Below are 27,916 nucleotides of genomic sequence, written 5' to 3' on the forward strand. Positions count from 1 at the left end.
AAACAAATGGAAACTAATGACTTTATGAGAAATCAAGATACAATAAAACAAAATCAAAAGACAAAGTGGGGAGGGTATGAAATATCTCATTGGAAAAACAACTGACCTGGAAAATAGATCCAGGAAAGATAAATTAAGAATTATTGGTCTACCCAAAAGCCATGATCAAACAAAGAGACTAGATCTCTTTCAAGAAATTATCAATGAAAATTGTCCTGATATTCTAGAACCAGAGGAAAAATAGAAATTAAAAAAATCTGCTGATCACCTCTTGGAAAAGATCCCAAAATAAAAACTCCCAGGAATACTATTGCCAAAGTCCAGAACTCTCAGGTAAAGGAGAAACTATTGCAAGAATTCAGAAAGAAACAATGCAAGTATAGTAGAGTCACAGTCAGGATAACACAAGATTTAGCGTCTTCTACATTAAAGGATCAGAAAGTTTGGAATATGATATTCCAGAGAGCAATGGAGCTAGGATTACAACCTGACCAGCAAAAATGTGGATAATCCTTCAGGGGAAAAGGCAGAAATTCAATGAAATAGACAACTTTCAAAAATTTGTGTTGAAAAGACCAGCACTGAATAGAAAATTTGGTTTTCAAATGCAGGACTCAGAATTATAAGGAGCTAATCAGGAAAGAGAAATTATAAGGGACTGAACAAGATTTATCCATTTATATTTCTACATGGAAAAATGATAATTGGAATTCATAAGAACTTTCTCATTATTATGGCAATTAGAATGAGTATATGTGTGTATAAATATATATATATATGTATATATATATATATGGAGAGAGAGAGAGAGAGAGAGAGAGAGAGAGAGAGAGAGAGAGACAAAGAGAGAGACAAAGAGACAGAGAGACAGAGATAGATATTGCAGGTGTGTGTTAAATATGAGGGAATAATATCTAAAAAATAAAATCAAGGGGTGAGAGAGGAATATACTGGAAGAAAGAGAAAAGGAAGAGGTGGAATAGTATAAATTATCTGCCATAAAAAAGGCAAGAAAAAGTTTTACAATGGAGGGGAAGATGGAGAAGGTAGGGTGAGCAAGTGAACTTTACTCTCATCAGAATTGGCTCAAAGAAGAAATAACAAATATGTTCAATATGTATATAGAAATCTATCTTACCCTGCAGGGGAAAAGGATATAAAAAGTGTGGAGGATGATAGAAAAGAGGGTGTCTTGGGGGAGAGGCTAGTCAGAACCAAAACACTTCTGAAGAGAGGCAGGATAAAAGGAAAGAGAGAATAGAATGAATGGAATAAATAGTGGAAGTAATTGTGAAAAGTATTTTAAAACAAGTTTCTTTAATGGCAGTCTCACTTCTCAGATTTATAGGGAATTGAGTCAAATTTATTTAAGAGAGACAGAGACAGCTAGACATTTCCCACGAGATAAATAATCAAAAGATATGATCTATGCCCAAAGAATCATAAAATCATGCATACTCTTTGACCTAACAATATCACTACTAGGTATAAATCCCAAAAGAGATTTTTTTAAAGGAAAAGAACATATATGTATAAAAATATTTTTGCAGCTCTTTTCTCAGGACAAAGAATTGGACATTGAAGGGATGCCCACCAATCAGGAAATGGCGACAAAAATTGTGGTATGTGCGTATGAAGGAATACTGTTTTATAAGAAATGATGAGCAGGATGTTATCCAAAAAAACCTGGAAAGATTTCCAAGGGCTCAAGCAAAGTGAAATGTATTGTATAATAGCAAGAAATGTACTGTGTAATAGCAAGAAATAGCAATGTTGTGAGATGATCAGCTGTGAATGACTATTTTCAGCAATACAATAATCCAAAACTACTCTGAAGGATTTATAATGAAAAATGCTTTTCATACCTAGAAAAAGAACGGATTGTGTCTGAATACACACTGAAGCATACTTTTTTATCTTGATGGGTTTTTTTTTTTGGAAGGGAAGGGAGATCTGTTTTCTTTTGCAACAGGAATTTTATGGAAAATTTTCATAACTTCACATAGGCCTTCTTAATTGGGGGAAGGAAAGAGGAACAGGGAAAATCTGGAACTCAAAATTTTAATTACATGTAACTGGGGAAAATAAAAATATTCAAACATAAAAAGGCATCTAGTAAATCTGGATCATAGGCAAAAATATAAATTAAATCAGTGGTTGAATTCTCCTAGAAATCATTGCCAAATGTTTGCCACCCATCCATCCCTTCACATATATATATCTTAGAGAAACTCAAGTCTCACAATTAACCACTGAATTTCTCCAACAGAAAAGATCATCAATAATCATTCATGGCAGATTTGAAGGTTCCTTAGAGTTCTGCATCCCATTCATTCACCCAACCCCCAGTTTCAGAACTGTTCTCTTTCTGGCTCTGGTTTCTTGATTCCTTCCTCTCCCTCCTTCTCCTTCTCCCTCTCCCTCTCCCTGTCTTTTTCCCATTCTCTCTTCCTCTCCTCCTGCTCTTCCTCTTCTTTCTTCTTTCTTCTTTCTTCTTCTTCTTCTTCTTCTTCTTCTTCTTCTTCTTCTTCTTCTTCTTCTTCTTCTTCTTCTTCTTCTTCTTCTTCTTCTTCTTCTTCTTCTTCTTCTTCTTCTTCTTCTTCTTCTTCTTCTTCTTCTTCTTCTTCTTCTTTTCTCTCTCTCTCTCTCTCTCTGTCTCTCTCTCTCTCCCCCTTCAGTTTCTTCAGCTCCCCTCTTGGTCCCAGGTTGTTCTTCATTTTACTGACAATAATTAGCTCTTTTCCTAGTCTCCATGGGTACTACAATAGCCAGTGTATGGGCACTATCCTAACTACCCATTCTCCTGAGTCTCACCCACTCCCTCCACTGAAATTCTTCTCATCCTTTTTAAACTAGAAAATTGAAAGCTGTTGCTGTGTGACCTTGGGCAAGTCACTTAACCTCAACTGCCTCAGCCAAAAAAAAAAAAAAAAAAAAAAAAGTTGAAAGCTGTGGACCAAGGGATGCACTTACCAAAAGCACAGGGGGGTTCAGGGCCTTACACTTTCCCTTTTTAAACATAAAATGAGGGGCTTGAATTAGATGATATCTAAAATGACAGCTTACATGCCTGTGATTTGTGACTTTTTAACCCTTTAGCATCCCTGTATCTGTTACATTTAGCTCCATTTCTCTCCTTGTTCTCAGTTTACTTTTTGTATCTTTATCTTGATGGGGTTTTTGGTGGAGAGAAGAGAGACCTATGTCTTCTTTTGCAACAGGACCTTTATGGAAACATTTTTCACAACTTTGTATAGAAGGGAGAAAAACCCAAGCTGCCCTTACTTCATGGATGGGGAGTGGAGAACAAAGACAAACAAATCATGTCAATCCTTGCCCATTATATAGACCATTTTCTCATTTGGTTCCCACTATAATCCTGGAATCACAGAATAAAGGACACAAGAAAGGACAGAATCAGAGACTCAGAGTTGGAAAGAATTTCAAGGGCCATCATATCCAAATTGGTATGGAACAAGTATTTCCTACATCCAGATAATCTTTGAATACCTTTAGTGTGGGTAAACTCACTACCTCTGTAGAGAACCAATTATTGAGAAGTTCTTCATTACATCCGAACTAAGCACCCCTCTTTCTAACTTTCCTCCCTTGTTCATAGTCCTTCGCTCTAAATCCAACAAGAAGTTTAAGCTCTCTCCCAGGTGAAAAAAGATTCCTCAAATATTTGATGACAACTATCATCTATCACCAAATCATCTCTTCTCTAGGTCACATGTGCCCAATTGCTTCAAATAACTTCATATCACAATTACATGACATAGTAGATAGAGTATTGGATCTGGAGTCCTGAGTTCAAATCCAGCCTCAGATGCTTACTAGTAATGGGACCCTGGACAAGTCACTTAACTTGCCTGCCTCAATTTTCTCATTTGTAAAATGGAGGTAATAACAGCACAGATCTCCCAGGGCTATTGAGATAATATTTGTAAAGCACTTTGCAAACCTTGAAGTTCTACATAAATGCTATTATTATTATTATTATTATTATTATTATTATTATTATTATATTAAGTATAATTGCCATCTTTTTTGTCCTCTGAACAGTAAAACTCCTATGGTCAAATAAATGTCTGAAGTAGGAATCCCTTTAATAAAACTTCAACAACTAGCCTACCAACCTCTGTCTGAGGACATCCGGGGAGACAGAGCTTACTTTTCACACTAAACAGCCCCAAGAAAGCTCGAATCAGTAGGAACTCTCCTTGTTGCAAACGAACCTGGTCTTCTGTAGTGGTGACCCATTCCTGCTGTCCCTCTCTTAGGAAATTTTTGTGGAAGTGAACAAAATCAAATTTTGCTTTATTCCTTATCTAGTCTGGCAAAAGGAAACCATGTGAGAGCCTCAAGGAGCAAAAGAGCTGGAAAGGGTCTCCTTAGAGCTTCGAAAGTCAGAACCTGGAAAGGTCATAGAACATGAACTGTTAGGAGCGATAACACGGCATCAGTGATGCAAGAGGCCATACAATATAAGATATTGGAATACATAGTCATAGAACTTGATGAGGCATTAAAACATAGGATTTTAAAGTTACTAAGCAGCTTAAAATAAAGAATGTCACAATTAGGAGGGGCCTTAGAACAGGGGATGTAAGGGCTAGGAGGGCATTTCGAACAGAGGGATATCAGGGCGGAGGGTCTTAGAACAGACTGGTACAAGAAAGAACTTCAGATCAGAGACTGTCAAAGCCAGGAAAGAAAGAGTCTTATGGAAACTTTCCCCAGGAATTCAAGTGACTCTGACCACAATTATCACTACACAATTCAGAATAAACCAAATAGAATTTGCCTGCAAGCCTTTGTTTCTATCTCAAAGACTTTATTTGTGGTATCTGGGATTTGCCTTGGGTGGGAGAGGATGTTTCTGAAGAAGTTACCCATATACAGAGACCATCTTGAGTTAATTTGTTTACAAATCATCAGAAGGCTTCCTCTTCAAACAACAATCCCCCAAAAATCCATACACTGACCCTTCTGTACCAGCTAATAACTCAATCTGTGGAGTTTCTCCACCAGCTCTTTCCATATGGAGGAGGAAGGGAAGAACAGACAGAGGGAAAGAGAAGAAAATGAAAAATCAGTTCTCCCACAATGAACAGTCCAAGCTTTGTAATCAGGAACCCTTAGTTCAAATCCTACTTACAATACAAAGCTTTATGATAGCCTTAGTTTCTTCATCTGCAATACTTTGGTATTACCTTTGTCACAGTGTCATGGTGAGATTCAAAAGGAATAACATATGTTAAAGCTCTAGAATTGCATGATTAATTATCAATGATCAACAAAGTCCTATCTTATTCAAATCCCCTCAACCCAGCCCCCAGCATTCCCCATTCTAGAGCCACTTCCTCCTCTCTAGAATGGCTGTTCCATTGATAATGATCTTCCACTCCAGACCTTTCCCTTCTCTCTCCTTCTGACTCTCTGATGACACAGACTCCTGGCCGCTCTTTCTAGAACTGTTTGCCCTTTCACTCGCTGGTCAAGCTGGGGGAGTTCTCAGGCCATCAGTCTTCACTTTTTCCCATCTTGGTGATCCAGTTCAACTCCTCACTGCCCTGTCTTGAATCCCTTGCTCCCTTATCCTCTCTCTCACCTGTCTTGACTTGCCAAGTCTCAGCCCTTGATGGATTTCTACTCTGCTTTCCTTCCTACTCAGTTCCTCTCTCACCTGAATATTAGATATCTTGAACTGGATGGATTGTCAATATCTTAAACTCACCATGTCCAAAATAGAGCTCATTATCTGAAACCTATCCTCTTCCAAAGTTCCCTATTACTCTTATGGGTACCACCATCTTTAAAGTCACCCAGGTTTATGATCTTCAGTTCTTCAATCTTCATATCCAAACTCTTGCTAGACTTTTCATGACTCCAATTGCGGGTTTCTCGGTCAAGAAGCTGTTGGCCATTTCTTTCTCCATTTTACAGTTTATAGACGAGGAAACTGAGGCAAAAAGAATTAAATGACCTGGCCAGAGTCTGACAGCTAGTAGGTGTCTAAGACCAGATTTGAACTCCAAATTCCTAACTCCAGACCTGGAGCTTTGTACACTATGGCACCATCTAAGTAACAGGTTCTATGACTAACTACAATTTCAAGGACCAATGCCAAAGCTGTGTCCTTTAGTCAAAAAGGTGATGGAATCAAGATACAGAATGAGATATATTTTTTGGACAAAAAAAAAGAGGAAGGATTTGAAAAAGTGAAGGACTCAATCTCATCAGTTTCAAAGGCAAAGGAGGCTGCCTCCCATACACACACCCCACATGGTAGAGACCACAGCTAGTTCCATGTTGGACAACCAGGGTATGACCAAAAAGCCTCTCGATATAGGAAAACTCAGCTAGCCCAGAGAAGCCCAAAATACCCATTTCCCTCTGAAAGCTGCCATCCCTGGCAAATGGGAAGGAGTGCTTTTGTCCACAATCATCATCCCAAATTCAGAATAATTCTCTACGGTCTCTGAGGAGGCAGAAGCAATGTTCTTTCACTTGCTTCTTCAGAGCCATAGTCAGGTTCAAATATTACATCACATGTACAGCTGAAAATTATAACTGTCTCCAAATATAACGTTTTGCATATTCACAGAACAAGGAATATTTCATAAAGTTTCCTCATTCATAAGTTTACCCAATATTTCTGTTTACTTAGCTTGATTAGCCTTCTAAGGCCTTTCTCATCCACCCAGCCCCATCAAGCAGAAGAAGGAAAGAAAACTAAGAAAATTGGCTCAGACAGAAACTTGGTCGACGGTGAGCTTTCCAAGCTACATGGAACTGTCCCTACAAGGATTTGGAACCTGGGGTCAATTTGTTGATGCCCCTTTCTCAAATGAAAATACTGATTGGAGTAGCAACTCTTCCAATGTTTCCCTTAATGCATTAAGGCTATTTATTTGGGGTCTACATAAAAAATGTCCTTTCTACACAAAGCACACTACAATTCACTAGGGGTCTCTCTAAAGCAAAGATGATCACCACAGAGATCGAGGCAGCTGTTTCTGACTACCTTATACTAAAGGGCAATGGAAATTCCCCCATGGATCCTTGCTTCTGCCAAGGCCAACGATATGGCACTGCACAATCACTCAACAGCCCAAAAAGACAAGAAGGGGCACCTGAAGAAGCCGCTTGTGGGTTTAAGGTACAAACATCCTCACCCCAGAAAGAGTTAAACCCATTTGTGGGAATGTCCACTCCCCGACCTGGCCGTAGCAGATCTCAGACTCTATCACAAATTGGCAATCGTCAAAACTGTCTGATTCTGACTAAGAAATAGTGGATCAGTGGGATAGCTTAGTTCCACTAATGAACACAATGTTTGATAAACCTAAAGGTCCCAAATTCTTATTATTTGACAAAAACTCACTGGGAAAAGTAGAAAATTATTTAACAGAAACTAGATATATAGCCCAATGTCTTATACCACATATTAAGATAAGGTCAAAGCGGGTACATGACTTAGACATAAAAGGTGATGCCATAATAAGCAACTTAGGGAAGTCTGGGACAGTGTAGCTGTCAGTCTATAGTGACTGAGGGTGGAGACTTTATTATTTCTTGTTTTGTTTTCTCTCCTATTGGCATCCACTCTGGGGTCCTGCCAAACTGGCTTTCTCTGTGGTTCCTCACACGTCACTCTTATCTCCCTTCTCCAGGCTTTTAAAATGACTCTCTCTGCCACACAATGTCACCCTGGGCTGCTTCTTACAGTGGAAGTCCCCTGGGCCCCAGTGATTGACTAGTTCTTCCCAGAGCTTCGCCTTGACCTCATCACTCTCCAGACCGAAGTCCTGACCATCCACTAGGTCTTCTTCTCCATTGGATCCCTTCTGTGGGATCCCTTCATCTTTCTCCTCCTCTCCATCTTAAATAGCACTTACTATGTGCCAAGTGTTAAACCCTTCACAATTATTAGGATGGCTCTACGAGGCAAAAGATATCATTATCCCCATTTTACTATTAGGAACTAATCACTTGCCTAAGGTCACATAGCTAATCAATGTTTGAACTTGGGCCCAGGTTTCAGGTCCATGCAGACAGTGTGCCATTTTCAGCACCCTAGGAGGAAGGTGATGGTAGAAATTGGGGAGGTAGGGAGGGTAGATATACAGTTATATTTTATTTCTAAGATTTATAAAAGGTATTGTGTGTAGGAAACTGGCCTTGGAGTCAGGAGAATCTTGAATTCAAATATTACTAATTGTGTGACTTTGAATTTAACCTTTCCCTGCCTCAGTTTCCAAATCTGTAAATGAAAACCATTTTCAAAAAAACCCATAAAATGATTGTAAAGATCAAATGGGATGACATTTGTTCAGTACTTTGAAAACCTTAAAGTACCATACAAATGTTGCTGTATTGTTATTATTATTATTATTGTCATGGTACTTTTAGCTCTGATCTATCAGTCTATGGCCTCTCATGGTCTGTATTCCTTATGTCCACATGATCCTATCTCCTCTCCCTTTTGCCCCTTCTGGGAAGACCAGGCAGGCCTGAGACAGCTCTGGGGGCCACAGTCTCAGGCCCGATTTCAACTAAGAGATTGCCCAGAGTTGTCCTGGCCAAGGGCAATTCTCTGCAAAGGGACTTCCTGGACAGATAAGCCAGAGATGTTTGCTGTCCCAAATCCCAGCTTCCTGGATGTGGTGACCTTGGAGCCCCAGCAAGAGGTGGGAAGCTAGAAAGTCACATCCTGTATGAGGCTGAGAGAAGTCCCACCCCACCTCCAGCTTCTGATCATTGACCCAGTAATGGTGCATCACGCATGGGCCAGTTTGGGGCTCCTGCATCTTTGGGGAGAGGTCGAAGTTTCTGTCCATACTGTATAGGACCATTGTCCCCAGTATACACTTTCGTACATGTTCTCACCTTACTTAGTTGCTCACCAAACATTAGAGAGCACTCACTCTGGGCGAGTGGGGGTGGTTCAGGACGACTAGCCCCTCGGATGTGAGAGCTCGCCATGCCCTTTTCAGAGCTGCTCACCCACCTCCGGAGTCTGCCTGGCACCGACTCTCACCTGGGACACCGAAAAATTGTAGCCTGCACAATGGCCGCACCAGGGAAAATCATCTCGGTAGGTGGCCTGAACCAGATTGGAGGTAACCAATAGACCTGAAATCAAGTGACCATTTTGGGGTGTCTACCCCAAAAATATGAAGACATCCCCCTGTGAAATGGGAGGATGAGAACAATCTCTTCCAATGGCCATGAAGGCAGGTGCTGTGGAATGCTCGGTCAGACATGGAAGACACTAAGGTCAACCATGACATCGTGGGCCACTGCTGGTCATCCTGGCTTTTGTCCGGCCTCTGGCCTTCCATGACTCAGGGGAAGGTGAAGCTGACAATTGTGTGTAACTCAGTCTCATTAAATCCAACCCACACTCCAGCATTGCCCCATGTCCTCATGGGATCTCTTCAAAAACAATGGACAAACAAAGCACTGGGCTAAACTCTAGGCAAGCGGCACAAGCCCTGCCTTCCAGGAGCTTACTTTCCAGCACACTCTCTTGTCTCCTCCCCTCAGACTTATACACACAGAATTTCATGAGATTCATGGGCTCATCTCTGGAAATTATCCCGAGGCCGTTGGGCCCCACCCCCTCACTTTTCAGACTGAGGTCTCCCCAGTTAGACCATAACCTCCTTGAGAGCAGGGACAGTATTTTGCCTTTCTTCACCATAGTGTCTCAACTGTGAGCTCGGAGTCCTTGGCAAATAATAGACGCTTACTTAATGCACCATACGGACATAAGGAATATAGACTGTGAGAGGTCATAGACTAGTTGGATATTGATGAGGAGAATCTGTAGTCAAAACAAGGATGTAAGGGGAGCTAAAAGATGCCATGATAATAATAATAATAATAATAACAATAATACAGTAACATTTATATTGTACTTTAAGGTTTTCCAAATACTGAACAAAAGTCATTATTTACTTCCCGGGGGATATTAAGTTGTATAAGGACTTGAATCCAGCACCTGTGGTTCTATAACTGAATTTTTTTGTTTTTTCCTGAGGCTGGGGTTAAGTGACTTGCCCAGGGTCACACAGCTAGGAAGTGTTGAGTGTCTGAGACCAGATTTGAACTCAAGTCCTCCTGAATTCAGGGCTGGTGCTCTATCCACTGCACCACCTAGCCGTCCCCTCTATAACTGCATCTTTTACCACCATATCTCAATTACCTTTCCCACTCATTTTCTCATTGGCTCCTCACAACCATCAAATTAGTGCAGCATTTGCTGCCTCCTCGTCCCCACAGACCGATCTGCCCTCCTTCCTGCTTGGGGGTTCACTTGATGTTATACAGTTGAGGAAACCAAGGACCATGAGTTGGCCATGGCTGTGCAGCGAGTAAATGAACACGGGCGGGAAGCCAGACCCAAGCCTTCTGCCTCTCACAATCCTTCCACCCTCCCGCCCCTGAGGTCTTCTGCCTTTGACATAGGGTTCCCCCTAGCCCAGAGCCCACCTGGAGCCCCAAGAAGATCCACATCTTTACCACGCTTGGTCAGCTTCACATCCTCAAGGAAACGGCTTCTCTAGACAATCCCTCCACTGCCTAACTGTCGACACCCACCGACCATCCATCATCACCCACTTACAGGCTTAAGCCATTAAACAGTTAACTTCCCCAGGAGCAGCCCGTGCCTGGAAACTCCTTCCCCAGTGAGGAAACCTTAGAGGCTGTTTGGGCGTTTGAGTGATGGCGGGGGTGTTGTTGGCTCGTTTCTGTTTCTAATTAAGGCAGATTTGCTTAATGAGGTCACATTCCCTTGTACTGGGTGGGTCAGAATGGGGAGGGGTGCTAGGCAACAGGTGACCTCCAGGGAGGGTGCTCCCACTCAGCCCCACCATAGAGCTAACTCAATGCTGGCACTCTCATTCATCACCTGGGCCATTTGGAGAGGGGGACAGGCAAGCCATTAGGGGTGGCCCCAGACTCAAGTCTGTGGTTCATTGTTTCTGATTCTCTGAGGGGGCAGGAGGAGATGTTGAAATACTGAACATTTACTGGTGGACCTTAGAGGGATCTTAGAACACAGAACGTGGAAGCAGAGGAGGAAGGCAATAGGGAGCTCAGAAAGTTAAATGGTGAGACATAGAACAGGGGATGTTAGAGATGAAAACTTCCCTCGAAACCTTCTAGTTCAACTCCTGACTTTTACACTTAAGAAAACTGATGTCCAGACAACTTAAGTCATTTAGCCAAAGTACAAGGCCAAAGCCAAGCCAGACGCAGACAGTCCATGCATCCAGACTCGTAACTCGGGGATCATTAGGAAAAACCCATCCCCGGTTTCAGGATCCCTCCGGAATGTTCAATATCATAGTGAAGGGATCCCTTTAGGGGAAGGCAACAAGTTCCTCCCACAAAAAGTCCAGGCTTTTGGCTGATAACCTTGTGGGATTTCAATCAAAGGAAGTGTAGCATGAAGAGAATGCTTATGTTCCCGGTGAGGGCTTTGCTGACCTGGTGAGTTTTGCCAGATGGCTTTGGAATGCTGAGCCAGGAGCAGAGGGAGGATATTCCATCACTGCTTGTAACGGACCCGGTCTCAGGGAGGGTTGTCTCCATCTGGCCCCTAATGCCATCCTACAGGGCTAATCCTGTGTGTCTAGCTGGGGGAGAAAGAGTTTCACTCCAAGTTAAATACAGCATCTAAGATTCTAATCCATAATGAAAAGACTCATTCCACAAGCATTTATTAGGTGCCCACTAAATAAAAAGTAATACTTAAAAATATTCTTCTGTCATTGAACACAATCACAAAGTCTCAAAATCACAAAAGCTCAGTCAAAAAGAATGTTCTACCCTTTTCAAATCTGAAGCTGACACAAAACTTGGAGGGATATCTAGTACACCGAATACCAGTCAGTGCCAGGAAAATTGGGGTGACTAGGGTGTGGGACGAAACTAATGAGATGAAAGTCGATATGAATTAATCAATCAATGAACATTGATTAAATGTTTACTATGATCCAAGCACTATCCTAAATGCAAAGAAACAAAGAAAAAGTTAAAAACAGTATCTGCCCTCAAGGCAGTTTCATTCTAATGGGAGAAACATTATGTCAATGAGTAGATACAAACAAGATATGCACAGAATAGATAGAAGGTGATCTCAAAGAAGTCCCTAATAGCTGGAAGATTGCAGGAAGTGGGATTTGAGATGAGTCTTAAAGGAAACCTGGAAAGCCAGGAGATGGATTCAAAGAGATAAACACTCTAGGCGAGAGAAAGAGAGAGAAAGAAAGAAAGAAAGAAAGAAAGAAAGAAAGAAAGAAAGAAAGAAAGAAAGAAAGAAAGAAAGAAAGAAAGAAAGAAAGAAAGAAAGAAAGAAAGAAAGAAAGAAAGAAAGAAAGAAAGAAAGAAAGAAAGAAAGAAAGAAAGAAAGAAAGAAAGAAAGAAAGAAAGAAAGAAAGAAAGAAAGAAAGAAAGAAAGAAAGAAAGAAAGAAAGAAAGAAAGAAAGAAAGAAAGAAAGAAAGAAAGAAAGAAAGAAAGAAAGAAAAAAAGAAAGAAAGAAAGAAAGAGAAAGAAAGAAAGAAAGAAAGAAAGAAAGAAAGAAAAGAAAGACAGATGTGGATGGATGGATGATGGATGGATGAATGGATGGATAGGTAAAAAGATAAATGAATAAATAAATAGATCAGGAGAAACAGATAGATAGATGGATGAATGGGTAAACAGACAGACAGAGCTTCACATATATAATACGCTGGAATTGTTCAGTCCTTCAGTCATGTCCAACTCTTCTTGACCCCATGGACTGGAGCCTGCCAATGCTGTCCATGGAGTTTTCTTAGCAAAGACACTGGAGGGATTTACCATTTCCTTCTCCAGTGGATTAAGGCAAATAAAGGTGAAGTGACAGAGCTGGGAAGAGTTTGCGGTCAGGTTTGAAGTCTTTCTGACTTCAGATCCAGTGCTTTATCCACTGAGCCACCCAGCTGCCTCCCATACATAGTACAGAGATGGGCAAATGTAGTGTTAGATGGGAAAGGTTTATATGAATGGACCGTACAGTGTACAGTGGAGAGAGAGATTGGAAGGTCTGGCCTCTGGAGAAGGGATTCGCCTTATTCTGTCCTCCCTCCATCCCTGGATGACCAGTTGTAGAAGTGTAATAGTGGATGCTGGTTTTTTACTTCCAGTTTGGACTAGATAGCTTCTGGAATACTTCTGAACTCTGAAACCCTATGACCTCAGGAGCCACATAGTCCAGCCCAGATCTGGAGAAAAAATGGCCTCTCTTCAATATCCTTCCCTGATCCTCCTAGTTTTCCCTCTAGATGTAAGAAAAGCTTAGTCTTTCTTGCACACAACATCCTTTCAAATATCTAAAGATAGTTCTTTCAGGGAAAACAAACCTTGTGGACTTAATATTGTTAGATCATGAAAAAATGCTATAAAAATCATCTGGTCCCACTCCCTAAGTTACAAGTGAAGAAGTCACGTGTAGAAAGAAAAAGACTTGGTGTTCTAGTCTTATCTAGCTTGATTCCCTTATTTGATAAGGAAATCAAGGCCCAGAAGGGTTAACCTTGCCTGAAGTCACATAAATACAATACATAGAGAGCATTGGAACTCTACATTGGTATTATTTCCATTATTCCATGCTGCCTTTGGAATCCAAAATCCAGAGTTCCTGTCATTAAATAAGCCCCCCTTAAAGAGTGAAATGTGAGAGTTTTGAGGTTGACAAGCTTGTAAATTGCCACCCCCATTAAACATATAAAGTACATTCCACAATGTACCACACTTCTCAGCCTTTGTACCCTTCTTAAAAAACACAATCTTTTGAAAGAAAAATTTGACCGCTCTTTGAGTTCAGAATTTTTTTTCTTTTCTTTATAGAGGATGTCTATTTCAAGCATGAAATTATAGAGATTCACTAATGGAAAGAACAAATCCACATATAAATAGTTCATTGGTATTGTTACTACTGCTCCTGCTAAGATCTCCTGCAGAGTAAGTCTACTCTATTTGAACACCTCCAGTGATCATATCTCACTAGTTTAAGAGACAGCCTATTCCACTCCATGAGAGCTCTAATGTGACTCAGAATTATATGGTTATGGGAAAATATAACTTATTCAAACCGAATTAGAAAAGTAGGCGGGATAGTAATATATGTAAAAAATACATATTCATGGAAAGGAATCCACTTACAAAATGGAGGCATACAAGAGAAAAATATTTGAGTGAGAATTAATGAATTACATTAATATTTATTTATCACATAATAATAGGGCAATGCACTATAGAACACCTAGACAGAAGCTTTTAGAAGAAACTTTGAGAAACTTTAATAAAATATGGATAACAAACTTATTCTACCTAAACTGAGAGGTACAATGACTAGGGATTTCATGAAAGGAGATCCAGGCTTCATGTCAGAAAAAAAAAAATTGCTAATGAGAAGAGCTGTCTCAAAGTAAAATGGGCTACCTTGGGAGGAATTGTGCCCACCCTCCCTAAAGAACTTCACAAAGAAATTAAATGAGCACTGGGTGGAGAAGGATTTCTATTTTTATAAAGCTTTTTATTTTCAAAACACATGAATACTTTTCAACATTCACCCTTGCAAAATTTTGTGTTCCAAGTTTTTTTCTCCTTCCCTTCCTCCAACCCCCTCCCCTAGACATCAAGCAATCCAATATATGTTAAACATGTGCAATTCTTCTAGACATATTTCCACAATTATCACACTGCACAAGAAAAATCAGATCAAAAAGGAAAAAATATGAGCAAGAAAAAAAAATGCAAGCAAACAACAAAAAAGTGAAAATTCTATGTTGTGATCCACCCTCGGTGCCCACAATCCTTTCTCTGGGTGTAGATGGATCTCTTCATCACAAGCCCATTGGAATTGGCCTGAATCATCTCATTGTCAAAAAGAGACACATTTATCAGAACTGATCATATAATCTTCTTGTTACTTCATTGTTACAATGTTCTCTTGATCCTGCTCACTTCACTTAGCATCAGTTCATGTAAATCTTTCCAGGCCTTTCTGAAATCATCCGACTGATTATTTATTATAGAACAATAATATTCCATAACATACTATATCATAACTTATTCAGTAATTCTCCAACTGATGGACATCTACTAAGTTTCCTGGAAACTTCAAAAAGGCTTGCTACAAATATGGGTCATTTCCCCTTTTTTGTGCTCTCTTTGAGATCAGGGGATGCCAGACACCAGACTGTAGAGCAAAGGGTATATATAGTCAAAGCAAGAAAAAAACACGGAAAAAAGAAATTAAAGCTGAGCTCCATCGTAAAGATGGCAGCAGGACCCAATTTATGGGACCCCAGGAACAAAGCTTCAGATGGTCTAACAAAGGAAGTGGTCAGCCCAGTCCCATGGAGGACGTGATCCAGCAGAGCTGCAGAAACGAGCATGGGCTCTCAGGGAGGTCCACATAGAAGCTGCCAAGAGTTGCAGCTGGTGGAAGACTGATACGGAGGGGCTACAAGCCGTGGTGATCTGCGCACATTCTAATCCTGACTCCTGAGATAGGCACACAGGCTTGATGTGAGATTAGCCTTCCCTGCAGAGACTCTGTTCTGATTTACTCAATTTTCTGGAAGGAACATAAGAGCCCCAAAGCTTGCTTCCCAGACTATACAGGAAAAGAAATGGAAGGAAGAGTGTTCATTTAGGAAATGGGCGCTCAAACATGTTCCTAATTATTTACATATCCATTTCCATTTCAGTCAAATACTTTTCTGAGACTTTGCTGTTCTCTACTTGGGCATAAACCTTAGTCTGGAGTGTGAGGAGATGACTGTTTAGCAGGAAAAGAGAAGACTCAAGAGAGACATGATCTCTTCGAGTATTTAAAGGGTCCTCTTGTGGAAGACATATTGAACTTTGCTTCTTGGATCTTAAGGACAGAATTAGGAGCAATCACAGACACTGCAAATAAACCAATTTAGACATGACCCACATGAGGCAGGATGGGCGGCCTTCGCAGGTGATAGGCTCCCTTTTCTAGGATGTCTTCATTCAAAAGCAACATGTCTACTTGTCGATTATGAGAGAGCAAGGATTCCTTTGGAGAATAGACTGCAGCTGAAAACCCTTCTCTAACTCTCAAATTCTGTGATTCTCTGAATTCCAGAGTTCTCCAGGGATTCCTAACCTGGCGTCCAGAAACAGTGTTTTACTATTTTGATAATGGTGTTTAAACACAACTGGTTTTCTTCGTAATACTTTGTATTTTATTTTGTATATTTAAAACCGTGATTCTGAGAAGGGATTCCCTCGGCTTCCCGACTGCAAAAGGTTTCAGGACCCTCAAAGGAGGTCAAGGATTCCTGATTGAAACTCAGATTAGATTCAGAAGTTCCCAGTCTCTGATGGACCGCAAACTCAGACTTAGGGTAACTTAGGAGAGAATTCTCCACAGATAAAGGTGTAAGTATTTGAGGGGCTAAGGCTAACTGGCATTCAGATAATAGAGAGAAGAGGCAGACGGTCAAAAATAGGGAAGAGTATAAGAAGGAGACAGAGACAGAGAGACAAAGGGGAAGGAGAGAGAGAAATGAGAGTCAGAGAGAGATAAGAGAGATAGAAACAGAGAGGCAGAAAAGAGGATAGAGAGAAAGAGAAAGAGAGAGACAAAGAGAGACAGAGAGACAGAGACAGAGACAGGGAGAGAAAGGGGAGAGAGAGACAGAGAGATAAGGAGAAAGGAGGATAGAGAGAAAGAGAGAGAGGCAAAGTCAGGGATCCAGAGACAGAGAGACACAGACAGAGACAGAGATAGAGAGAAAGGGGGAGAGAAAGAGATAAAGAAGTAGGAGGAAGGAGGGAGGAAGGAAAGGAGAGAAAAGGGAGAAAGACTTCAAATAGAGGGAGGGACGTGAGGAGGGAGGAAGTAGAGGAGAAGGGGGAGCAATTAGAGAGGAGAGACTAGTTTCCTGACCTTAAGCCACATGCGGCCCCCATCCCAAGGGTGGAGGTCCCAGCTCAGCCTTTGCTTAATTAGCCCAAAGAGTCCTCCGGTCTAGTATCAGGGAGTGCACTAAGCCCCCATCTCAAGCCGCTCTCTCCAGGAGAGCCAGAGTCATTGCTCACGGGAGGGTCACCCTCCTGGTCAGTCCTGCTCCCAGGAGTTCCGGATCTGCCCAGAACAGGCTCTGTCCCGGGGCTTCTGCCTCGCCAAGCTCAGTGGTTACACCCGAGTCCGGGGACAGAGGGGGGAGGGGAGCTTCTGTGGCTGAGGGTCCTCAGAAAGAGATTCAGCCTGGACGGGAGGCACCTGCAGGGCGGCCGGCTCTGGTTTCCATTACTGGGAATCCTTCCAATTGACAGGTCCAGGGAGAGGCTGCCCAGAAAAAGCAGCTCCCCCTCAATGGGAACCCAGGGGAACTGGACACTCCCCCCCCCCTGCCAGGGCTTCTGCAAAAGCTGTGACTGGGGGGGGGGGGTTAAATGCAAGAGATGTCAAGAACAGGGGATGACAGGGCTGGGAGGGGGCTTAGAACAGGGGATGTCAGGGCTGGGAGGGAGCTTAGAACAGGGGATGTCAGGGCTGGGAGGGGGCTTAGAACAGGGGAGATCAGAGCTGGGAGGGAGCTTAGAACAGGGGAGATCAGAGCTGGGAGGGAGCTTAGAACAGCGGATGTCAGAGCTGGGAGGGAGCTTAGAACAGGGGATGTCAGAGCTGGGAGGGAGCTTAGAACAGGGGATGTCAGGGCTGGGAGGGAGCTTAGAACAGGGGATGTCAGAGCTGGGAGGGAGCTTAGAACAGGGGAGATCAGAGCTGGGAGGGAGCTTAGAACAGGGGTGTCAGCAGTTCCATTGAGAGCTCTGCTTTTCAGAGCTTAGCTGAAGTCTGCCCTTTGTGGCCCTCCTTCCCCTGACTTCTACCTGTTGGTTCCCTTATCTATCACTATTTCATGGCTCTCACTGTGCCCGAGGGTTTCTGGGGGCCTTCTTGGGTGGCTTTGATAATAATTCATCCCCAGAATCCTAGTTAAGCCTGAGCCTTGTGGGAGCAGAATCTCTGGGCTGCCCTGGCTCTCCCCTTCTGTGCCTCAGCTCCCAACGAGCCCAGGCAAGAAGCCCCAGGCATCCGTCTGGCCACAGTGCTGGGGTCCAGGAGCGGCATCTGCAGGAGACCCAGAACAAGGAATGGTGGCCCCGGGTGCTGGTCCTGATGTGGGCCCTTACCAGTCAGTGGCTGTGGCCTGGGCCGGGGTGCAGGTCCCCACCATGGGTAGAACAGGCTCTGGCACTTGCTGCTGTGTGACCTCAGGGAAGTCCCTTACTCTAGCTGGGCTGAGTATCAGCGCCATTTCCAAAACCAAGGGGGCTGCAGCCAGGGGTCCGAGCTCCCAGCCGGAGTCAAGTCTGACCTCAGCCCACTTGGGAGCTGTCTCTCACTCTCCTCTTCCTCACGTTATGAGAGAAAGCAGGACTCAGTGCACCCTCAGTTTCTCCCACTTTCAGTTTCTCCCCCCTCTGTCTCCCTTGGATGATTCCCTGCTCCTCAGATAAAAGGGACACACAGAGAAGCTCCCTGCTCTGTCCTGGGTGCCCACTGGGAACCAGCTTTCAGGAGAGCAGGCCCACCTCCTGCCATCTTATTTCAGATGAAGAAAGTCCCTCCCACGGGCCCGGAACCCAACAAAGCCATCCAGCCTCACTGAACTCATCACTCAGCTCCACAGTGTAAATGAACCGGCAACAGATGGCTTCCATTTCCCTCCCAACCCAGGCCCGCCTCCACTCAGGGCTCCTCCATCCTGGGGCCTCGGAGAATATGAGGTTGGGGGAGGCCAAAGGGGAGTGGGGATGGATGAGCCCCAGCGGTGCAGGAAACACGGCCTATGGAGCTCCATGGAACTCCTGCAAGGCCCGAGCCAAGTTCTGGGGGTCCCAAGCGGCCTCACCTTCCCCTCCTTCCTCCTCTCTCCAGCTGCAGGAGGGAGGAAGCGATGTTGGAACCCAAGACACGATCTAGGCCAGAGGAGGCCAGGAGGGAGAAGAGCAGGCCTCAGAGATGGCCAGGAGGAGACTCCAGGGCCCCTGACTCTCAGTCCCACTCTGACTATGGAAGGGAGTAGGGATGGAAGGAAACAGATCTAGGAGCTGAGACTGGAGACCTAGGCCCTTTACAGAAATATGAAATCCCTTCCAGTTAAAAAAGATGGACTGAATGTCCCTCCCAGCTCTGACATCCCCTGTTCTCAGCCCCCTCCCAGCCCTGACACAAGAACAGCCAGAAAGTCAATTTGTTTGAAAATTGGGAGGAAAAAAAGTGAAATTAGCTCAATTGTCAATGATGGAGACCCTATAGAAAGAGAGAAAAGCATGCTTTTCTAACAGTAAAAGTTTCTGGAGCATAAGAGAGTACTTCAAGAACATTGCTTTGGAGACGAGAGAACCTGGAGGCTGGGGACAAACTGAGATACGACAGCAGTAATTCAGGCAGGAGATGATGAGGACCTGAATCAGGGCAGTGACAACATAGAAGTGATGGACGCCAGCCATATCTGGATGGTACCATCAGGACGTGGCTACTGGTTGGGATGGGGAGTCAGGGCTGACTTTCTTGTAGCAAACATGAATGACAGGAAGGAAAAGTAACCAGAAATCAAGACGTGAAGAAGAGAACCGGCTCCTGAGGGAAGATAAAATAAAGGGCCTACTATGTGCTGGGAGGGATTAGCTGAATCTAACTAATGCCTACTCAGACGCCATTTGATAAAAGCTACAGGTTATTCCTGGAGATCTCCTAACAGGAACATCTGAATAGGGGAAAAATCAAGAACCAAAGAAATGAATGGCTAACAGTGAGATGTACGGTAATGGCTCCAATGAGAAAGTCTTGGAAGTCACCTCCCCTTCAGCTGTAAAGTGAGGCCAGCCTCCTAGGGCTTCCTGAGAATTGGATGAGGTAATGGATAGGAGACCACTGGAAGAATTGAAGAGTTAACAAATGTGAGGGACGATTGTTGTTGCTCTGCCAGCGTGTGGAATATAGCTGGTCTGGTACCTGATAGAATTAGGGACTGCCTAAAACATCACTGAGTCCCACTTATCCCAGGAGCAGCATTCCCAGCAGGGATGCATTCTCTGAGCCTCTTCTTGGCAATGCAATACTCCTGAACCAACCTCTTCCATCATGGGATGATGTCTATGGGTATAAATTGGCACACTGGATAGAGAGCTCGTTATCAGAAGACAAATTCAAATCCAGCCTCAGATACTTATCCCTGTGACCCTGAACAAATCCTTTAACCACAGTTGGCCTCAGTTTCCACATCTATAAAATGGGTATAATAATGGCACCTTCCTTCCAAAGATAATATTTGTAAAATGCTTTGCAAATCTGAAAGCACTATATAAATATTAGCTCTCATCGTCATTATTATTGTTAATTCAGATGACTTAAAATCTACCTCTCTACCCTAATAATACTTGTTGATCTTCTCAGAAAGGAGGCTAGGATAGCTATGATCCAAGGTTCCACAGCCATGGTTCCTCTGGTTGCTTCCTTCCCACGTTCTCTCTCCTTTCAGTCTTCAGCAGCACCTGAAGCATCGGTCCAATCAGCTCCCCTCACCATGGTTACTCCCAGCAGCTGCGATTGCTTGAGTTCCCTTGGCACTACTAACGCCTTCTCCAAGGAAACAGCTTTTGTCTCAACAAGTTACGTGTGAGAGGGAGAGATTCAGGAACCCAACGTTCTAAAAACAAATGTTCCAAATTACTTTACATGCGACTGGGGAAAAATAAAATACTACATAATGGGGGAAAAAACACTCCACAAGAGCTGGATCGAGTCATTTTTCTCTCTTTGACCTCAGTTTCTTCGTTGTCCAAATAACAGGCTCGAATTGGATCTCTAAAGTCTTTGAGTTCTCAGGCCTAGGTGGTCAGCTACTCTGAAGCCTGATGTTACTGTTCCAACCAGTCCTTGAGCAAGATCTGATTAGGAAGGAGCATTTGTATCTTGTCCCCTGCACTTTGTCCCCTGGTGTTGTGAGGCTCAAAGGATGTGGAAGAGACATCTCTAGCGTGTCCTCTTTATTCCTGCTAGGAAGGGAAGCAGGAAATTGGGGCTGGGGGCTTCCACTCTGCTCTTCTCAGAGAGAAAAAGTACCCCGCTGAAATTATATCTGTGTTCCCTTAAATATTATTAGTCTAGAACAGTGGTTCTCAAAGTGTAGCCCACAGAATCCTGGGGGTCTCTGAAACCCTTTCAGAGAAGCTACAGCTTCAAAATTAGTTTTTATTTCTAATATGGTAAAGATCTATAAATATAACACATTAAAAAACTCTTTGGAAAGATTCTCAGTAATTTTTAGTAGTATAAAGGAACACTGAGAATAAAAGTTTGGGAATCACTGGTCTAGAAGGATGGAGATTTAGATTCTGATTGCTCTTAATGGGAAAAGGAGGACTCCAAGCCTAACATCCAAAGCTTGACCACCTTCCCACCAAATACCAGATCCACAAATAGCAAAGAAGCCCATCAAGGGGATAGCAAGAGAGACAGCAGAGAAGGTAGAACTGAAAGAATATATACCAGAGTGAAGAAGCTTTCCCATGGGAACCAAGAGAGAGACCCAGAACTCGAGCAATGGGAAAATGCCCTGAAAACTCTGCTGTAGAGGCAGCTAGTGGCGCAGTGGAGAGAGCACCGGTGCTGAAGTCAGGAGGACCTGAGTTCAAATCTTCACTTAACACTTCCTAGCTGTGTGACCCTGGGCAAGTCACTTAACCCCAATTGCCTCAGCAAAATTAAAAATAAATAAACAAATAAACAAAAAAGTAAAAATAAATAAATAAATAGATAGATAGCTAAACAAATAAATAAATAAATGAAATCCTCTAGTGTAGAAAACTGGGAATAGGGACCCAATGGATACTTCTAGCTCCTCTCCTGTCAGTTTCTTGTCAGTCTCCTTCTCCCTTCATGGTCTAAAGAGAGAATGGAGCCTAATGCATGCCCTCTCATATGTATGGGTTGTCTGTACACTGCCCCCAAGGTTCAATTATCAGCTACTTGAAAGCAGGGTCTGTCACTGTCTCTCTCTGTATCCCCCAGACTTTGGCACAGTGCCTGGCACACAGTAGGAGTTTTATGACTGTGCATTGATGATGACTCCCCCCAAAAGTCACACCCCCAGCCTTGGCGTTAAAGCTAAGACTAGAACCCCCAAATCCCCCAGCTACAAATCCAGACTTCTTTCTTCTCTTAACTTCAAGGGAATTATGTTTTTGTTGTTGAATTTCCAATGAGGCTTATTCCATCATTCAAGAAAAACACCCTTGTCTTCCTGCCCCAAGACATCCCTTAATATCCTCTGGCACCACAAGACAAACACAAATAAACAACTTGGGGCCCAGTTGCGCTCTACCACCGGCTGGCCCCTGGCCCCACCCTTGGAGCCGTTCGAGGTCGTGAGATGAACACCCCCAGCCCTGGGAAGAGGAGGGCGAGGGAGGGGAAGGGCTTGAAGCCTGTGGAGCAGTGGCCTGGGCCACCCAGCTGGATAGCGACTGGCTGGCCCGGACCATCTCTCCCAAAGATCTCTTGGAGAACTGACATCTGTAATGGCCCCGTTCATCGGCACAAAGAGGTTCGGTCCTCTCCAACCCCAAAGTAAGAGAAGTCCCCACAGGAGAGCTGCTGCAGCAAGGAGGACCTCCCTTTGCAACAAAAAACCCCGCAGGGTAGTCCTTAGGAATATGTCTTATTTAAAATATTATTATTATCATCATTATTGAAAGACATAAATGGAGGTGGTACTGAAGAAGTCAGAAGACCTGGTTCCAGAATTCAGGTTGTGTGTCATTGGGCAAGTCATTTACCTTCTCAGTCCCAGACAACTTTCTAAGCTTATCAGTCACATTTAAGCTGCTGCTTCTAAGCAGGGAATTTCCCTACTGGAAATCCCAGATCTGATTTTTAAAAAGGGAGAGAAAGAAGATAGAGACAATCCTTACAGGGGATACAGATGGACCGCAATCTGCATTAGTGGAGGGAGTCAGCACTTTGATGAGATCTAGAGCACTACATTAGTTCCAGTTGCCATATTTTCAGGAGTTTGTGGGGAATGATCTTACTGATTAGAAGCAGCCAGGTACCACAGCAGAGGGAGCACTGATCTCGGAAGGAGGACAACTTCCTGTCGAATTCAGACGAGAATACCTGCTAGCTGTATGATTCTGGGCAGGTCACCTAGTCTCTTTGGGCCTCAGTTTCCTTATCTGTAAAGTGGGGAGAGGGGCAATGATAGCCCCTCCCCCCCCAAGAGTGGTTGTGAGGATAAAAGGAGATGATACATGTAAAGCACTGTGCAAACTTTAAAGTGCTTTAGAAATATTATTATTATTATTATTATTATTATTATTATTATTTCCAAAAGATGGAAGCCAAACTGGTGGGGATCCTGAAGATCATGCTATGGGTTCTTCTCCATTCTATGTGACATTCTCTGTCCTAAAAATCCTTTTAATTCTAACAGTCTGTATTCTGCCACTGTCAAGTGCTGATTAACATTAAAAATCTTTCTGAAATTTTCTTTTGATGTGGGGAAGAATGGGAAAATCTGAAACACAAGCTATGCAAGGATCAATGTTGGAAAAGTATTTATTTTGAAACTAAAAAGGTTTTTTAAATAAATAAATAGATGAATAGATAAATAAGTGAATGAGTAAATGAATGAATAAATAGATTTCCCCCTTGTCATATCTCCCCATCTCAGTGATTCTGAGCCCACATAGCTCATCATTCAGACCCCAATCCCCTTCCTCCACTGCCCAATTCTTTATCGGCCCTCAATCTAAAGCTAGCCCTCTGTGCCCTCTGGAATGCCCATTCCATAAGTAACAAAGATACTTAAGCTTTGTGTTTTCCTACTCCTTCTAGTTCCTGGTTCTCACTGAGGCTTGGCTTTCTCCTTATGACGCAGCCTCCTGGCCATTAGCTGCCCCTTTATTCATCATTCCTCTCAATCAAAACAGGGAAGTTAAAACAGTCCTTGTTCCCCAAAGCCACTGCCGGGTAGTCCCCCTCTCCATAACTCGGTAACCTCTCTTCCTTTGCAGGCTATATCCATATCTCCCACCCATCTCTTGTCCATAAAACTCCATGACACTCCCTCCCTCCTAAATGAATTCAGAGTCTGGCTCACAAGTCTTTCTCTCCTTCACAACGCCTGTCCTCATACTAAGAGACTTTTCAACAACTCTCTCAAGAACCCTAAACATTTCCTTTGACCTCCTGTACTCCATTTCTACAACTAAGAGAAGGGTTCTCAGGTTCAGAAGACTTGGGACTTCCCCAGAGGTAGATAAGGGATTTCTTTTATTTTCTTTCTCCTTCTGGATCCCCAAACACATAAGGGACCCTTTCTGCCCTCCCAGGAAGCAGTGAATACAGTTAGGGGTGACTTCCTCCACTGGAGGGTGTAAGCTAGTGTCATGGCCGCCGACACACTTACGTGGTATGGCTGGGACTTAAGCCAAGGCTTTCTGACTCCCGTCTCCCAGGTCTGTAACCTTTCTGTGTGACTTCTGTGTCCCCACCCTGCGCCGGGCTCATTCCAACCTTCCGCTTGGCCAAATTCTGTTTGAAGGAGTGTGCTCTAACTGGCTCATGAGACTGACTGTTTAATTTTCAGTGTGAGCATTTACTCCCCTCAGAAACTGGAGAATGCTAGAAATCCGAACATGATTTATTATATCAACTAACTAGACTTTTAAAAAGTGATGGAGAAAATGTTAATGAATGCAGATTAAATTTCATAGTGTCAGGACATTTGTTTTTCTGGAGAGCCAATTGTTAAGCACACCGCTGCTCGAAGGAGAGATCCATGAGGCAAGATGCCAAAGGGCACTGGTCCAGGGAGCAGGAATCCTGGGTCCCAGCAATACCGGGGCCCTTGATTCAGAGTCTAACACTGAGCAAATTCTCTTCTCTTTTCTGATCTTCAATTCCTTCAGTCCAAGGATTAGACATTGTAGCCTCCAAGTCTTGCTTCCCCTAACACTTAAGTATACTGGGCAATGGGAAGGTGGAGCAAAAGAATTAAAAAAGGCTAAATTTGATTGGAAAGGAGAAGAGAGCTCCCAAAATGCCTCAAGAGGCAGTAAGCCCCTTCCTGGAAGTCTTCAAGCCCAGGGGGGATGATCCCTCTCCGGTAGAGTATCCTGCTGTGAGCAGATTAGCTTAGAGGACCACTGAGGTCTCCAGTTTTCAAATCCTCTGATTCTGTGATCCCAAAAGCTCCCTCAAAAGAATGGAAGCTCCATGAGGACACAGCCATATCATCTCTGCTCTTGCCTCCCAGCAAGCACTGGGTCGGATGCTAAAGGGTGCCTTAGAGTCTTACCGAGGAGAATAGGATAGCACCCAAGCAGTCATTTGTCACCATGAATAGCTTTCACGCATTATGTAAGGACACGGAGACCAGCCTGGGCTTAAATCCTACTTCTGCTAGCAGTGACCTTGGACATGTCACCTAAGTCATTGATGGAAATCAGTCATTATATGCCAGGGCTGGATTAAGAGCTTAGGTGACATGAAGAGTTCAGTGTCTAGTGAAAAAAGACCATGGTAAAACAAGACACAGAGAGACACCCTAGCAGTAGGGAGCCCCAACAAAGCTCTTCAGAGGCGGGATCTGAACTGGGTATGGAAGAAACCAGAAGAGGGAAGGAGGAAGGATGGCCAGTGAAAGGGCAAAGAGCTGCGGGTGGAGTGCCTTGTGGAGGACTAAATGGCTCAGAAGCCTGGAAAGAAGGGAAGGGCCAGATTCTAAAGGGCTTTAAAAGCCAACCATTGGGTCCTGGAGGTAATAGGGAGCCCACACATTCTACTGAATAGGAAAGAGTCAGACATACCCTTTGATAACTTGTCCCCATCACCAACAACAGAATTAGCTCTTAGTAATAGAGGTCAGGGTGTAACAGAGTTCTTCAGGTTGGGGAGTCTGCTTCAGGAGAGCCATGATGAGGAATAACAGGACATGGAAAGACTAGGGAGTCCACATAGACATTCTGTAACTAGATCCTCTGAGCTGAGGAAGCTGAGGGAACCTTTTAGAGACTGGGGCTGGGCAGCACCCAGGAGAGATTGTCAGGGAGAGGTTCCCTTCCCTTCTGAGGGAGGGAAGTAGAGCTTCTGGTCTTGTGAGCCTCACCCAGTCAGAAGGTTGCCCAGCCAACCCATCATTCTAGAGTACAGGTTTGCACCCAGAAAGCACCGGTGCTCCACAGTGTGACTTTCTAGGTCTAGTCCGGCAATAGTCCAAGTGGATGCTCAGCCAGCAGTCATTCCACCTCTGGACATGACCTTGGCGGGACCATCGGTACAGAAGTATCATGCTAGGAATTAGCTCACACCCTCCACAGACTAGGTGGAAGTGGGTCTATGTCGGAACATTAAGTGAACATTCTTCCTATATCTTTGAGGTAAATATCCTCTTGTAAAAGCTACTTGTCTTAGGTGCCTAAAATTGGGTGGAGATTAGTCAAATGGCACCTAAAAATCTGAGGAACGTGGTTTTTATAAGGCAGCTACAGGCTCAGTTGGATAGTCAAGAAGATGTGAGTTCAAATCTGGGTTCAGACCTTAAGTGGCTATGGGACTCTGGGCAAGCCATTTGACCATTGTCTATCTCAGTTTTTCCACCGTAAAATGGGAATGATAATAGCACCTACTTCCTAGGGTTGTTGTCAGGGTCAAATCGGATAGGTATAAAAGGCTGAGCACAGTGTCCAGCCCAGTCATGTCTGACTCTCTGCCACCTCGTTTGGGGTTTTCTTGGCAAGGATGAGTTCGGATGGACCCTCTCCATTAGACTTATCAGCAGGGAACGGGAGACTTTCTGTTCTGTACCTTCAGCAAGCTCATCCCCCCAGGACCGGGGAAAGGGAGTACATCCCATACACGAGAAGACTGGGAGAAAAAGCTCCTGCCAACAAATGGGAGAACCCCTATCGGGAGATGACAGCTCACGTCCCTTTCTGATCCATATCCTGGCTTCCTGGAGACCCTGGCCGAACCTCTGGAGGGAAGAAACCTGCCTCCTTTGAGAATGAGCTGACAGCTCACACATGAGCTCGGATGGACCCTCTCCATTAGACCTATCAGTGGGGAGCAGGAGACTTTCTGTTCTGTACCTTCAGCAAGCTCATCCCCCCACGACCCCACTGCCCTTCTGGATGGTACCTGGAGTTGAGGAATCTCATCGTAAACAGAGACAAAATGTTCTTCAAAGTCGCCTTTGCTATTTCCAAGTGGGGGGGAAGGGAGAGGGGCCCCACCCTGCAATGTCTGAACAGCTGCCAAAGTTCACTTGAACAAACCCAAGACTTCAGCTCTGATAACTGCCATGAACACTTCAATCTGCAGAAAGAAATGTCAGTCTCTCCATAAAAGGCAGGAGTGGGAAGGTGGAACAGACCCAGATGGGGACCCAGGAGACCATCGACCACCTCCTTGTGCAAAGCATGGGCAAGCTGCTTCATCTCTCCGAGACCGAGCTGCTCCATCTGGCCAATGGAGGGGAGGCGATGGCGGCGTAAACTACGTGCATCCTGCCTCCCGCATCTTGACACAGATGCACGCCCCTTTGATACTAAACACAACTGCATTCATTCGGCAAAAATGTGCACACACAAGGGGGCTGTCAAGCCCACTGAGGCAGAGAAATAGCAGAAGGGAAGGCACAGGACGGGAAAAGAGAAACAGCCATAGGCACGCAGGTGGGACAAGTTAACATCAATTGATGTCTCCCCCAATAAAGCCTACGAGACCCAGAGGCAGGCAGGTCCTGGCACTGATGATACAGTCTGACTACCTGCATCTGCTTTGGAGGGGCCAATTTCTGATGAGTGAAAAGT

The sequence above is a fragment of the Sminthopsis crassicaudata genome, chromosome 4, assembly GCF_048593235.1.
Source record: "Sminthopsis crassicaudata isolate SCR6 chromosome 4, ASM4859323v1, whole genome shotgun sequence".
Lineage (NCBI taxonomy): Eukaryota > Metazoa > Chordata > Mammalia > Dasyuromorphia > Dasyuridae > Sminthopsis > Sminthopsis crassicaudata.